Genomic DNA, 13,837 nt, shown 5'->3' on the forward strand with positions numbered 1-13,837 from the left:
CAAACAAACAAACAAATCTCCTTCCTTACAGACCCTGAAACATATGCCATTTACAGCACCTGTGACTCCCAGGCCTTCCAGACCGAGGGGAGAGTTGGGACCTTGTCACCAAGGCCACCACAGTGCCAAGCCTGCACAGAGCTGATCCTTTATTTCCTTTAAAGAACTTCTGAGCTTTAGCTGGTGACAACTTGTCATGACTCCCAGAGCCCTCGGAGGCCAGTGGTCCTGACTGCAAAGCCAGGAACGTGCCATACCCCAGCTGCTCCCCAGACAATCTGCGATGGGCCAGCTATGTGACTTCTGAAAAGAGCAGGAAATGCTTGTAAAGCAAGAGTTTCTTTTTTTTCTTTTTTTCTTTTTGTCATACAAATATTTTCATTTGTGGACTTAAGTTGGCAAGTCACGATGCCAAATTAAATTCACTAAGACAACACACCTACTTTGCTAGCTAGCGTTCAGCAAAACACCATCCTGCAAGTTAGGAATGTCACCAACATGAACCACAGTTGTACTGCTGTATTTTCCCAGGAAGTAAAACCAAATGACCAGCTCAGCGACAGAGGTAGACTAGGAACTTAGGCTTCCCTAGCACGGAGGGAAGGTGAATCACAGCTGCTCCCTTGTGTAGCAGGCGGCGTGGCCCTAACTGCAGCCCTTTCCAAACCCTCAAGTGACATCCAGCAGGAATGAACCCACGCGGCTGTCTCACAGATGCCCAGTACCAGGGCTGCTCTGCTTGCTCACTGGTGGGGACTGAGAGTCACTGCCGTGAAAGGCCCCGAGGAAAGAAAAGATCTCTTGGTCCCGCCTCCAACATTGGTGTGGGCTGCTCACTTCAGCTTTGAGCTATTTCTCTAACTGTGAGCAGGCAGATCTCATGAAATGAAAGGCAAGAGCCAGTGGGTAAAGAGCTAACATGCAGAAGAGCCCAAGTGAGGAAAGCCAGCTGGGCAAGAGTGCCAAGCAGGAAACCACGCAGCGGTCTGGAAATCAGTTCTCCTGGTCACCGCTGCAAAGCCAGGCCACTTCCAGGTGTGCACCACCGGAAGGAGGTACAGCGCACCCAGCCTGTGCCACCCACAACGGAGGATTGCATTAGAATTAACATGAGAGGTAATGGAGACCGCCTGGGCCGAGGAGGAAACCGGTGGGACAAAGCCCACACTCCTCAGGATACCGCACAAGACCCTCCACACCTGGCCTGGTCACACCAGCACCCCAAACCCTGAGTGCACGATGCTGTCTCCTGATGCTTCTCCACACGTGCAGTCTTGCGTCTGTGTCTTCGCTGATCCCTAACTGCCCTGGCCAATCAACAGACCTGGCCTGTACAGTCAGGGAAATAAGTTCGGAAAGCGGAAGTGACAGGTCAAGACTATGATCTCCAGGGATGCGCACTGGAGATGAGCTTAGAGACCGGTCACAGCCAGGACCAGCCTGTTCCGTCTCCTCGAGGACGAGACTGGAGGCAGGTCCTCGGGCTGCGGGGGTCTCTCCCCAGCATCCTGCGCATCCACCTTTATACCACGCCCTGACATTGCCACTCCTCTTGTGCCTTTGGCCTCCCACATGTGCTGACTTCTAAGGCACTTCTCTACTCCTTAAGTGTGTAAGTAACACTTACTTAAGTATTTCCTCTACTTTATGGAACTGAAGCAGAGCTTTGCACACGCCACCTAAGCAAATGTTCTACCACTGAGCTGCGCACCCAGCCCAAGCCTCCTGTTTTGGGCAGGGTCTTACTTGGTAGCCGAGGCTGGACACGAACACAGTATGTAGTCCAGGTTGGCAAGCTCAGAGAAGCACTAACCTCCACCCCTGGCTCAGCCTCTGGAATGATGGAATTACTGGTAAACAGCACCCAGCTCGGCTGAGGGCTTTTTGTGTAAGGTGCAGCAGCATTTGCTAAGTGGTATGCTTTCTAAGATGCCGAGGTCCTTCTCTTTGTCAAAACAACTAAGTACAAAAATAGCTTCCTTACCATAGCACGTGTGCCATAAATGTGCACTGAGTAAGCACAACCAAGCTGAGCTCCATACACTGTAGTGACACACTGAGCAGTGCTCCATACACTGTAGTGACACACTGAGCAATGCTCCATACACTGTAGTGACACACTGAGCAGTGCTCCATACACTGTAGTGACACACTGAGCAGTGCTCCATACACTGTAGTGACACACTGAGCAGTGCTCCATACACTGTAGTGACACACTGAGCAGTGCTCCATACACTGTAGTGACACACTGAGCAGTGCTCCATACACTGTAGTGACACACTGAGCAGTGCTCCATACACTGTAGTGACATGCTGAGCAGTGCTACACTGTAGTGACACGCTGAGCAGTGCTCCACTGTAGTGACATACTGAGCAGTGCTCCATACACTGTAGTGACACACTGAGCAATGCTCCATACACTGTAGTGACACACTGAGCAGTGCTCCGATGCCAAGTTAATTCTAATTCAATCTCAACACTTCTCAGGGCACAACTTAAATCAGTAGAAACTTAGCTTTAAACAATGCCAGGAAAAACAACAACCACCCATGGTCTTCATAAATAAGCTTGCTAGTAAACAACATTTAGAAGGTTGCCCTTTGCCTTGGGGCTGGACTATGCCTCTCTGTGCCTGCCACTTTCCCAGGTCCCCAGGCACATGGAACCAGACCACACAGCGCCTGTAGTTTTCCACAGACCCCGTGCCTTCATCCTGTTGCTCTACCTGATGAGAGTCCTCCCAGAAATGTCTTTTCTCCCATCAGGCCTAGCCTGAGTGGCCTTTCCTTTTAAACTTAAGAGGGAACTCTCAAATTTCTCCAGGCTGACTTATTTTTCTAAAGCATTTAGTTCCAGCTCCATGATCCCAGAATCGCTCAGTGGTCTGGCCCCTCCCCCTGGCAGAGCTCCTGGGAGATAAGACGGTTTTCACGATGAGCTAGGGCAGTGCCTGGTGCACCATCAACAGCACACTGTACTGTGAGGCAGAGGCAACCAAGCCCAGGGTACACAGCTGGCCCAGCCAAGTAGCTTGTGCTGTCCATGACTTCTAACGTGCGGACTTTACATGAGGGAAGTGAAGACTGCTTTAGAATTAGCGTGGGTGCAAAGGACTGTCTCGTGTCTTCTGGTACAGCGCATCCTTAGGAAGTACAATTGGTAGAAATGTGGGTGGGAGCAGCTCCCTGTCTTTTAGACTACGGACTACATTTAAACTCCAGGCCCCTCTTGTAGGGAAAATGCTTCAGAGAAAACACCCCACGTTACTACAGCACACCACATCTCAAGCCAGGCTTCCTTCCAGCAGGCACTCCCCTGTGGGCTGACAGGGCACTGCCCACCTCACGGCTGCGCTTTCTCCCTCCCTGTTCTTTCAGTTACTCACCTTCCCACCTGTACCATCGGGGAGGGGGCGGGAAAAGAGTTTAAAAGCAGCTCAAATAAGGCAGAGAATCCGGGAGAGCACAGGGCACACGGATGCTCAGCAGGCATGCTTGCCTTCATGCTTCCTGCCCCACAAGCGCGCTGACCACTCGGGGGCTGTTTGCCACAAATGTATTCAAAGGCAGACCCTGGCATCATCACATGGTTTCACTTTCAGAAGACACAGCTCCTCACCCTCATATGCAGAAGCTGAGCAAATGGAAGGCTGGGCCTGTTTTAGCCCCTTAGTGCTCCTGTGGGTAGGTGGGGGCTGGGGGGTGGGCACTGTAAGCTGCTGGCTTGTGAGCAACAGAAAGTTACGGTTTTGTGGTTTTACTACTTTCTGGCTCACACCATTCAAGTCCTAAGAGGCCACGTCCCCTCCAGCAGCCACATTGTAGAACACAGTCAAGTTCAGGTCTCACCGAGGGCAGGTCATCTCCTGAAGTCAATCCGCAGTCGGTGTACTCGGAAGATAGCATTGTACTTAGCTGACCCTGGAATACGTGAATCTGGGGATCAAAGGGCACATCCTGTCCCTCTGGCCCCAGCAGACATGGCCCACGGCACACTGGGTTTGGTACAGCCCCATCTGTTTTCCAATTCCCTTTTGTATGCCTCATGGCCTAGTCTAACTGGCAACTGCATCTCCAAGCATGTCTAAACTTGCCTCTGTCTCTTGAGGAACAATGCTCGGCCAGGTGGTAGAGCGAGCACACGTGGTCATCAGTCGTGAGGCCCTAGGTTCAGTCCCCAGCACATAAAAATAAACACAGCCAACCAACCAATAAAACAATGCGACAAGTAGCATCTTTCTTCAATTATAAAATATACATTCATTACAGAAAAAAAAAAAGGAAAACAAAGAATAAAAGAACAGGATTAAAAGTCACCAATAACATGAATGTGCAATCTATAATCACACCTGAGTAAGTCGCGTGACCCTGAGTGTGCGAGATCAGGCACTAAGGAATGCAGTAAGATCTTTTTGGTTTTGATTTTGTTTTTCAAAACAGGGTTTCTCTGTGTGTAGCCCTGGCCGTCCTGGACTTAACTTCGTAAACCAGGCTAGCCTTGAACTCACAATGATTTGCCTGCCTCTGCCTCCTAATGCTGGGGTTAAAGGCCTGTGCCTAGCCAGCTACAGCAAGATTGTTTAGAAGTTAAGATTTTTTAGGTCTACATAGATGTCTTAAGTTGATAAAGATGAGATATAATAGATATTGATTTACATTCAGAATCAAGATAGGAAAGATGTTTTCTTCGAGATTGCCAAATACAAATAGCCAAAACACTATGAATGTACCATTTATATAATTCCTGATTGTTTTGTGGTTCTTCATGCTGTTGGCAGTTTACCCTATATGTGTGTGATAATATAAATATATGTGTAAAAAATAAAAATAAAATAAAATGGCAAACAAACAAACAAACAACTATAGCAAGACTCCTGTGAGAACTAAACAGCTGCTGGCCATGGATGTGTGTTCCGGGCAGACATGCAGCATGGTGGGACGATGCTTTCTCGAAGGCGCGTGACCTGCTAGCAGGGAAAACGACATCACGCAGACCTGGAAGCCTCAATCCTGAGCTCTCACGTCTCCACTGCAGACAGAACAGATGCCACTTTGCGAACACGAGGGCTCCCTGGGCGAGCCTCCATGCCCACTAGTCTACAGGTGAGAGTCTGCTGCAGTCAAAGCATCGTTTTGACCAGTTTTACAACCACTGTCGACCCATCATCTGTAACTACAATAAGCTTGCTGCTAAAACAGACACAACATTACAGAAACAAAAGAACTGAGAGACAGCTGAGTAGTGAAACGTGGTTTCGTCCTTCTTCTCCCCTCAGTCTCCCTCCTCTCATAGGAAGGAAGGACCAGGTGACCCTTCTAGGGCCAGGGATGAACTCCACACAGTAGTGATGGACTAGGGCACAAAAGGACAGACAAAGAAACTCTTTCACTCGGGACGTGTGGGCTGATGGTCATCGACAAACATGGAAACGCGGCTCATGTGAGTCTGGGGGCCAGGAAACTAACTGCCCAAGAACAGAAAGACTGGACACAGATGAACACAGCAAAGCCCTCGACGCGCAGCGGGCCAGGAGCAGACCTGGAATCGAGACCACCTAGGGGCTCTGCCAGGCCACAAAAATCAAAACAAAACAAACATGAAGAAGTCTCTGGCCTCAAGAGACTTTCATGCAGACAAAGCTGCTCCACTTTAGGAAAAGGCGCCCCGCAGAACACGCACAGCGAGGGCATCACCGGCTACGAAGCCTCACAGAGCCTACTTACACTCCTTGAACTGCAACGGGGGACTGCGAGCTTACAGCCCGCTTAGTCACTTTGAACTCATGAACAAATGAGCCAAGAGCCCCTCAGAAGTTCACCTGTTTGAAGTGGAGCGCCTCCAAAATTACCGCACGAAGAGTATGAGACGTAGGCACGCATGTGACGCGGTAGGAAGACTGGCTCCCAGGGAACCGGGCGCTCCTGCAAGGGCAAAGCACAGCCAGGCTGGTTTACGGCCACTGAGCAGAAGAGAGGCAGAACCTTTTATTTACATGAACAAACAGCACCGTCTCATTAGCCACCACTGCAAAAGTCACCTTAATTTGGTCCTGCTCCAACTATTAGGCACACAGGATGGATGATGAGGGGCGAGAAGACAGGAAGGTGGGACACCTGCCCACGCTGGGGCAGGCCACGGCCAGCCGTAACCGGTCCTATGTGAAGTACAGAAATGGCGCCGGTAAGTTCTGACTGAGGCCAGCTGGTGAGGAGCTGCCCGCGTCAGTGCCCGGGTGCCCCTTGCTTCCTTACCAGTCAGGCTCCATGCACTGTCATTCTCAACTGAAGGACACTGTCTAACAGGAAGGGGACGGTGGTGCACATCACCGGGCGCCAGCCATGTGGGGCTGTGCTCTCTATATTGTGCATTTACAGAGTACACAGTGTTACTGCTGGAGTGGTGACATTAAATATGCTGGCTTAAAAGTGGAGGAGGGGGAAGAGGGGGAAGTGAAGAAAGGGGAGGAAGAGGAAGAGAGGAGGGGGAGGGGGAGGAGAGGAGGATGAGGAACAGGGGAAGGGAACGGGGAGGGAGAGGAGGGGAGGGGAGGGGGAGGGGAGGGGAGGGGAGGGGAGGGGGAGGGGAGGGGAGGTCCTATGTACATTCCAGAGTTTGAAGGGGCCCTGCAGACACTGGCAGTGCCGTTTTCACAGGTCTGTAAGGCAGGATGAGTGTCAGGTGAGGAGAGTGGGTAGGAGATGATAAATTAGGGTGATGGGGAGGAAAGTTCCTCTGCTGTTCAGGAGCACTGGACGGCTTAGGGTGAGGCTGCAGAGACAAGGAAGCACGCACAGGATGTACCACGCGCTGTGGTGGACGCAGGTAGGAAGGAAGAAGTGCCCCAGGCCGACCCTGAAGAGCTGCCATGAGGCTGGGCAGGCTGGGCTGGGATCTGCTTGCAGAGCACTGGAGAACAGACCAGAGAAAACGGAATGCAGGGTGTGGACCTTCCAGAATCTGATGAATTCTGTACCTCTCCGGACAAAGCAAAGAGAAAAGGCTTGTGGAGAGGCAGGCTCCTGATAGAGGAGACCGCGGCCCATGGACCGCCGTCTCGGTGGCTTACTTGCTGTCTGCGGTCCCCGGCCTAGTCCTGGAAGCTTCTTGCCTCCTTACAGTCTAATCTAGGCCTACAATGTTTTAGCCTCTGACACTTACTGCTGAATAAGCTCACCCTTTCTTGTTCTTCCTGAGCTCTGGGCTAGCTGGTTCACCTCAGCTGTTCTGACTCAAGCTCTTCTCCCAGCTGACTTATTTAATCTGGATTCTCTCAGCCTCAAACTAACTCAGCCATCTGCTCTAATCTCCTGGCTCTGGCTCATCTGATCTTCATCTGAGTTCTCTCTCTGCAATCAGTCTCTCTATTACTGTCCCGGTAAAACTCATTCTCTCCCCGCTCTCCTCCCCTCCCCCCTCCCCTCTCTGCATTGCCCCTTAAGTAGCTTCCCTGTTGGGTGTATCCTACTCTGTCAAATCTTTCTCTGATCTGCCAATTTTTCTGCCACTCAACTAAACATCATTTTCAAACATGGTGCTTCCTTCTACAAACCATTTTTACCTTCATTGTCTGGGATTAAAGGCATGTACCACCATGGCTTTAAGCTTTTCTTTACCTGAAACTTGTTCTATATCAGGCTGGCCTTGAACTCAGATCTGCTTGCCTCTGTCTCCTGGGTTAAAGGTGTGTTTGTAGCCAGGCTCAATGGCGCACACTTGCAATCCAAGCACTCAGGAGACAGAGGCAGGTGGATCTCTGTGAGTTCGAGGCCAGCCTGGTCTACAAAGTGAGTCCAGGACAGTCAAGGCTACACAGAGAAACCCTGTCTCAAAAAAAAAAAAAAGGTGTTTATATTCCATCCAGATCATACAGACCGAGGTGGTCTTTGGATGTGATCTCTTGCCACAGCAGCCATGTTCTGAACTAAAATTCCCCTACAGAAATATGTAAAAGTCTGTCTCCCTTCCCTACCACCTCCCTCTAGCAGTCTGCGCCAACAGAAGCTCTTCGCATTTCTACATCCCCGCTTCGGAAGGGTGTGGGGTTCGGTTCTGACAAATGAACAAATGAAGAAAGGGTGGTACCTAGAAAGAACTTTTTGATGCTTGTTTGTTGAGACATGGTCTTGCTGTGTATGTAGCCCTGGCTGGTCTGAAACTTGCTAGGTACACTGGGCTGGCCTCAAACTCCCAGAGACCCACCTGCCTCAGCCCTGGCTGGTCTGAAACTTGCTAGGTACACTGGGCTGGCCTCAAACTCCTAGAGACCCACCTGCCTCTGCCTCTGACTACAGGCGGGCAGAATAGCACCAGCTAGGAAGAGGTACTTTAAGACAGAAGGCAGGTCAGACTGAAGGCTGCCAACAGCTGGCCGCACGTGGGCTGATGGAGACTTCACGGATCCTGGTGCCCAGGCAGGACATGATTCTCCATGAGAGTGCAAGACTCTTCACAGCTGAGCCCTCTCTCTAGCACTGTCCTGGGCTTCCAACCCAAGTGGACACTTTCTCTAGCACCTGCCTTGAACTATCACACAGTAAACTACAACAGAGGAAAGATAAAACTAAAAAAAGAAAGAAAGAAAGAAAGAAAGAAAGAAAGAAAGAAAGAAAAGAAAATGAAGGCAACAAGGATGGGCAAACTGTGCACCGGTGCACAGCTCTCCCTGACAAGCAGCAAGTGTGTGCGTGACTGGTGTGGTCATCCTCGCTCTCCCTGACAAGAAGCAGCAAGTGTGTGGACTGGTGTGACCATCCTTGCTCTCCCTGACAAGAAGCAGCAAGCGCGTGGACTGGCATGACCGTCCTTGCAACAACAGAGCTTCCCATTCAACAACAATTTTAAAAATAAAATAAAATAAAAAAGGAAGCTTTGAGAAGGGAGGGTTTCCATAAGGTCACGGTGTTATTAAACATGCCCTAAAAACATTATCAAGAACTGAATGAACAGCCAGTGACTAGTAGACAACTGATTGTAGAGGTGGGGCAAGGGAAATGCATCAGACAGGAAACACTCTAGTAAGCAGCGTTAGGGCAACTGGGTTTCTGTATGTAGAAAATGAACCTAGACCCCAACGTACACCGTATAAAAATTAGCTCAAAATAGACCTATGGCGGTCTAAATCTAAAACCCTGGTGCCTTAAAACTTGGAAGAAAACACGGTTGTTACTTTCCATTAACAAGGATGTCTTGAGTGCTACATTATAGAAGCACACTCAGTAAAAGAAAAAATTCACAGGTTAGATTTCACAGAAATGTAGAGCTCTTGCTCTTCAGAAGTCCCTGTTCACAGAGTAAAAGGCAGGCTGCAGCCTGAGGCGCCTCTGTAGAGTATCTACTCAATGAAAAACTGGACCCAAATACACGAAACTTCTCAAAATCCAATCTCAGAACCCGGTAAGACCGTGAACAGGGCTGGGGAGATGGCTCAGCACTGAAGAATACTTCCTACTCTCACAGAGGACCTGGGTTCAGTTCCCAGCACCCGCATGGTGTCTCAGAACCAAGTGTCACTCCAGTGTCAGGGGATACAACACCCTTCTGACCTCAGAGGGCACCAGGCATGCAGGTTGTGCAGACTTACATGCAAGGAGAACACCCATATGTATAAAATAAAATAAAAATACATTTAGAGATGTTCAAGTCAATCATTAGACAACTGTCAATGAAAACTACCAATGAATACCCCAAATACCTAATGAAAAAGCCTAGTTATACCAAGTGCAACAAGACACGTGTGCGCTCACACTGCTCAGAAGGTAAAATGGTGGTGCGCACCTGCTTATAAGCACTGGCTCAACTCTAAGGTGGGAGGGTCAGTTCAAGGCCGGCCAAACACTGCAAAGCAGAAGCAAAACAGATGTGAAAAGGTAGAATCTGCTTGAAAAATATTTTGACAGTTTCTTAAGAAGCCAAGCTCACCGGGAGTGGTGGCGCACGCCTTTAATCCCAGCACTCGGGAGGTAGAAGCAAGTGGATCGCTGTGAGTTTGAGGCCAGCCTGGTCTACAAAGCGATCGCAACACAGCCAAGGCTACACAGAGAAACCCTGTATGGGGCAGGGGGTGGGGGAGGAGCTAAGCTCACATAAGCAGAGGCAATGGCCCAGACGTCTATCAAGAGATGAACAGATAGCAAACTGCAATACAGTTGAACAGTTGGTATGTACTGGAATGTACGTATGTTGTTTGTTTGGGGGCCTGAACTCACTAAATAACTGAGCACGGCCTTGAGTTTCTAATCTTGCAGCTTACACAGAGCTGGAGACGGAGCCAGGGTTGTGCACACTAGGCCAGCGCTCCACCAGCTGAGCCCCACCCCAGCCTTCTTGCTACGCTCACCAATAGGAGCAAACCACCGGACAGTTACTCAGAGGGAGAGGACACAGTCACAGTTCCCATCATCCCAAGTTCCAGAAACGGCAGCTTCTGTACTGACAGGAAGCAGAGGAGGCTGGGAAAGGGATGCACTGTGGGAGAGACACCAGGGAGGACAGTGGACAAGCCCTGCTGCATGTGATAGCGAGGACTTCACACACTACATCAGAGCCTGGAAAACTGCAGTCAGGCACATGCAGGCTGGTTCATGACAACTTTACCCAAGTAAAATTTTGTCTAAAAAGTAAATATAAGGCTGGCAAGATGGCTCAGTGAGTACAGCTGCTTGCACCAAGTTTGATGACCGGGGTTCAATGCCTGGGACTCACATGATAGAAGAACAAGGACTCTTACAAATTGTCCTCTGATGGCCACATATGAGGTTGCCTTGGCCACTCCAAGCAAGCAAGCAAGCAACCAAGCAAGCAAGCATGCATGCAAGTGAACAAAGTGGCAACATAGTTAAAATAAGTAAATGAATGTAACAGAAGTTACTGTGTACTTAAAAATAAGGAAAGTAAAATACAAATAAGCTACTTTGTTTCCTGACAGATTTTAATGCATCTAGTAGTGCAGAAATGGCTACATTTTGACTAAGAATTAGGCAATAAGCCTTATTCCCCAAAGGCATTTCTATTGCAGAGATGCATATAATATACATCTATTCAACTCTCTTAAACAAAAATAAAAAATAAATTCTTGCTTTTCTGACTGATGTCTATCCAATAAAAGGAATCTAATTTTTCAGAATATATATTTTATTTGAAGTATCATTCTATTTTAACTGGTTTTCCAATAATAAAATTACTGCAGTTAAGGATAAATTTAATTTAGCACCTTGGAGCCAATACGAAAGACATTACAATATATATATATCCAGATGTATAAAATATGGAAAAAATTGACTACAACTTCCCTCTTGTTACTATATATATATTTTTCCCCCAAAACAGAGAGTAAAAACTAAGTGCTATTGAGTAAAAGTAAGCTATAATGCATAAAACTTGGGTAGCTATGAAGTTAATTATGTTGAGCTTGGTGGTAATATCTGAATGTATAAAACAACTTAAAAAAATCAATCTACATCTGACATTGGATCTGGGAAATAAATGGTAATAAATAGGATGATGCCAAGACCCTCCAGGCGCTTGTCCAAGTTCCTCTAGGTCGCCAGTGGGGATACACACTCAAGACACCCAAAACCAACCAGGGCACCCAACCACAATAAAGGTGATGTAAATGCCTATGCCGGAGATGTCACTGGTGATGCAAAGGTCCTGGGCCACAGAGCTCCTGCACCAAGCAAGCTACATGCCAGACCCCCTGCCCTAACCGTCCCTGGTTTTTTTCCTGCAGGTTGGTCTGGCTCCTGATGAGCACTAAGACAAAGCTGCACACGGCCCTTCAGAAGGCAGAGCTCACCTTTAGTGGGAAGAGAGAACAAAGGGACTAGTTTCTCCCAGTAAAGCGAAATATGAAAACCTCAGTGTCCTTTTCCTGACCACGCCCTCCTCTTGAGCCAGCGTGGGGCTGCCATGCTGCAGGAGCTCAAAGGCGTCTGAAATTGTCCTCCTCCTCCATCCCAAGGGTGCCCAGAGGAGGCTGTGGAGGCTGTGTGCGGAGTCACTTCCAAAGTCCTCGGTGCACGCCCTGACCAACAAGACAGAAGCTGGGTCACAGCTGCTCCAAGGGCTGAGGAGTGACTCTGAAGGGGAAACCAGACCTTAAGAAGAAGTCGAGAGGCCGTGCAGAAGGGTCTGTGAGAAGAACGTAGCACCAACACAGACGGCACAGGCATCTCGGGGCCACGGACCGAGTCAGGGTCTCCTCCGGAGCAGCAATCCCAACAACGCTTTAAGCTTCCTTGGCCATGGAAGGCCGTGCCTACTTTGGCTAAAATAGGATTCAGTGAGAAAGGAAGACAGAACTTCCCCACCTCCAGGTGGCTCCTGTTGCTCCTCTCCACGACATGCTGGGACACTACTGGGCACCCTTAGGCCCTTCCCTCCTTTTTCTACAGCAGTTTCCGCAGCCTCCTTGGACACCTGGCAGTGAAGAGTCAGTCACACCATCTGTCTGGCACACAACCACGTGGCGCTGTGTAAAACACCAGGCATCGTAGAGTTCTTATTTCCATCCCATAAGCCTGCGCTAATAAAACGTACTTGTTTTAATGCTGTAGTTACAGATGAAGACTGCACACCACAGAGCACGCCAATTCAACGGTGTCTCAATTATATTACTATGCATTTTCCACAAGCCTCAAACACATTGTTTTTACCTCACACCTAGAGGCTGTTTCAGATCATTCACAAAACTGGAACGCAGTAGGGCTGGCTTCACTTTTCTGTCACGAAATACAAATATCGTGGAAACAAGGGCTATTAAGATGTAAACACGCTGGGTGTGGTGGCCGCGCCCACATGCTTTAGTCCCAGCACTCAGCAGGCAGATCTCTGTGAGTTCGAGGCCAGTCATGACTACAGAGCGAGATGCTGTTTCAAAGACGTACATGGAAAGTGGACACTGCACCAGCAGATAGCTACTGAGCACCTCTGTGAACACTAGGGACTGACTGAGAGCAAAGCAGGCGCCACTGCCCTCAAGGCAGGGGCATCAAACAATAAAGCACTGAGTGGTTATAAACTGTGGTAAATTAAGAAGGGTGACTGTCCGTGTGGAAGGAAACACGTTGGGTCTATCAGACATGATAAGGGTGGCCTTCTTCAGGGAAGACTTCCACTAGCTCTCAACGATGAGGTTATTCAAGGAGATGGCAGCTAGGACAACGGCCCTGAAGCCACTCTGCTGGGTAATGGCCAAACGCTGGGAGATATGGGTGAGCAGTGGGACCTTAAGAAACAGGGCGGGAAGGCGGGCTCGGGACTTTATCTCTTACTCCAGGATTCTTGGGAATCTTGAAGGCCACAAAAAAGTGACTTTTTCCTGGTTATTGGTAGAAAACAAGCAGGAGGAGTCAGGGCAGAGCAAGAAAGGCAAGAATGGCTTGAAGCAAATGACAAGACGGCAGAGACTGGAAATCAGACAGGTTTGAAAGAGACGTCGCAGGAAAACTCGACAATACTTTGTGGTCAACTGTTCTGGAGCGCTGATGCACAGAAGAGTGTGGTAAACACGACTCCTTGCTTGGGCGGATGAGTGCAGAAGCGTCTGCAAGGCTGGACGGCCATCAACTAAGTTCTAGAGAAAGTGTGTCCGTTGTTGACTGAGATGTGCTAGGCACTCCTGAGGTACTTGCTCACCGTAGCTTTCTTGTTAACAGTAGAATCCCCGTTTTAAAGGCCGTGAATGTGGATCACAGAGCAGGAGGACCATTGCTGACTTTAATTCCCTGGGTGGCTGCTACAAGGCCTTGCTCCCAAGTCTACAGAACACTAGGGACTGTTTCCACACTCTGAATTCTAAAACCAATTTAGGATTGGAACAAAGTAACAGCCAGGGAGAG

At 49.1% G+C, this 13,837-nt stretch overlaps 1 protein-coding gene across 3 annotated transcripts in view; it reads right to left on the bottom strand.

Moving 5' to 3' along the window:
* Positions 1 to 13,837, bottom strand: part of RASSF8 (Ras association domain family member 8) — a 71,371-nt gene that overhangs the window by 55,226 nt on the left and 2,308 nt on the right. Inside the window, exons 1-2 of one of the 3 annotated variants that reach the window (XM_084765821.1) lie at positions 6,037 to 6,121; positions 5,818 to 5,920 (exon numbers count right to left, since the gene is read on the bottom strand). The exons of the other annotated variants lie outside the window; for them this stretch is intronic. The gene's annotated coding sequence lies outside the window, so the exon portion shown is untranslated. Of the gene's footprint in view, positions 1 to 5,817; positions 5,921 to 6,036; positions 6,122 to 13,837 lie in introns of those variants that run through there. 3 annotated transcript variants of the gene reach the window in all.

The sequence above is a fragment of the Acomys minous genome (genome assembly GCF_964271855.1).
Source record: "Acomys minous genome assembly, chromosome: 17".
In the NCBI taxonomy this organism is placed as follows: Eukaryota; Metazoa; Chordata; class Mammalia; order Rodentia; family Muridae; genus Acomys; species Acomys minous.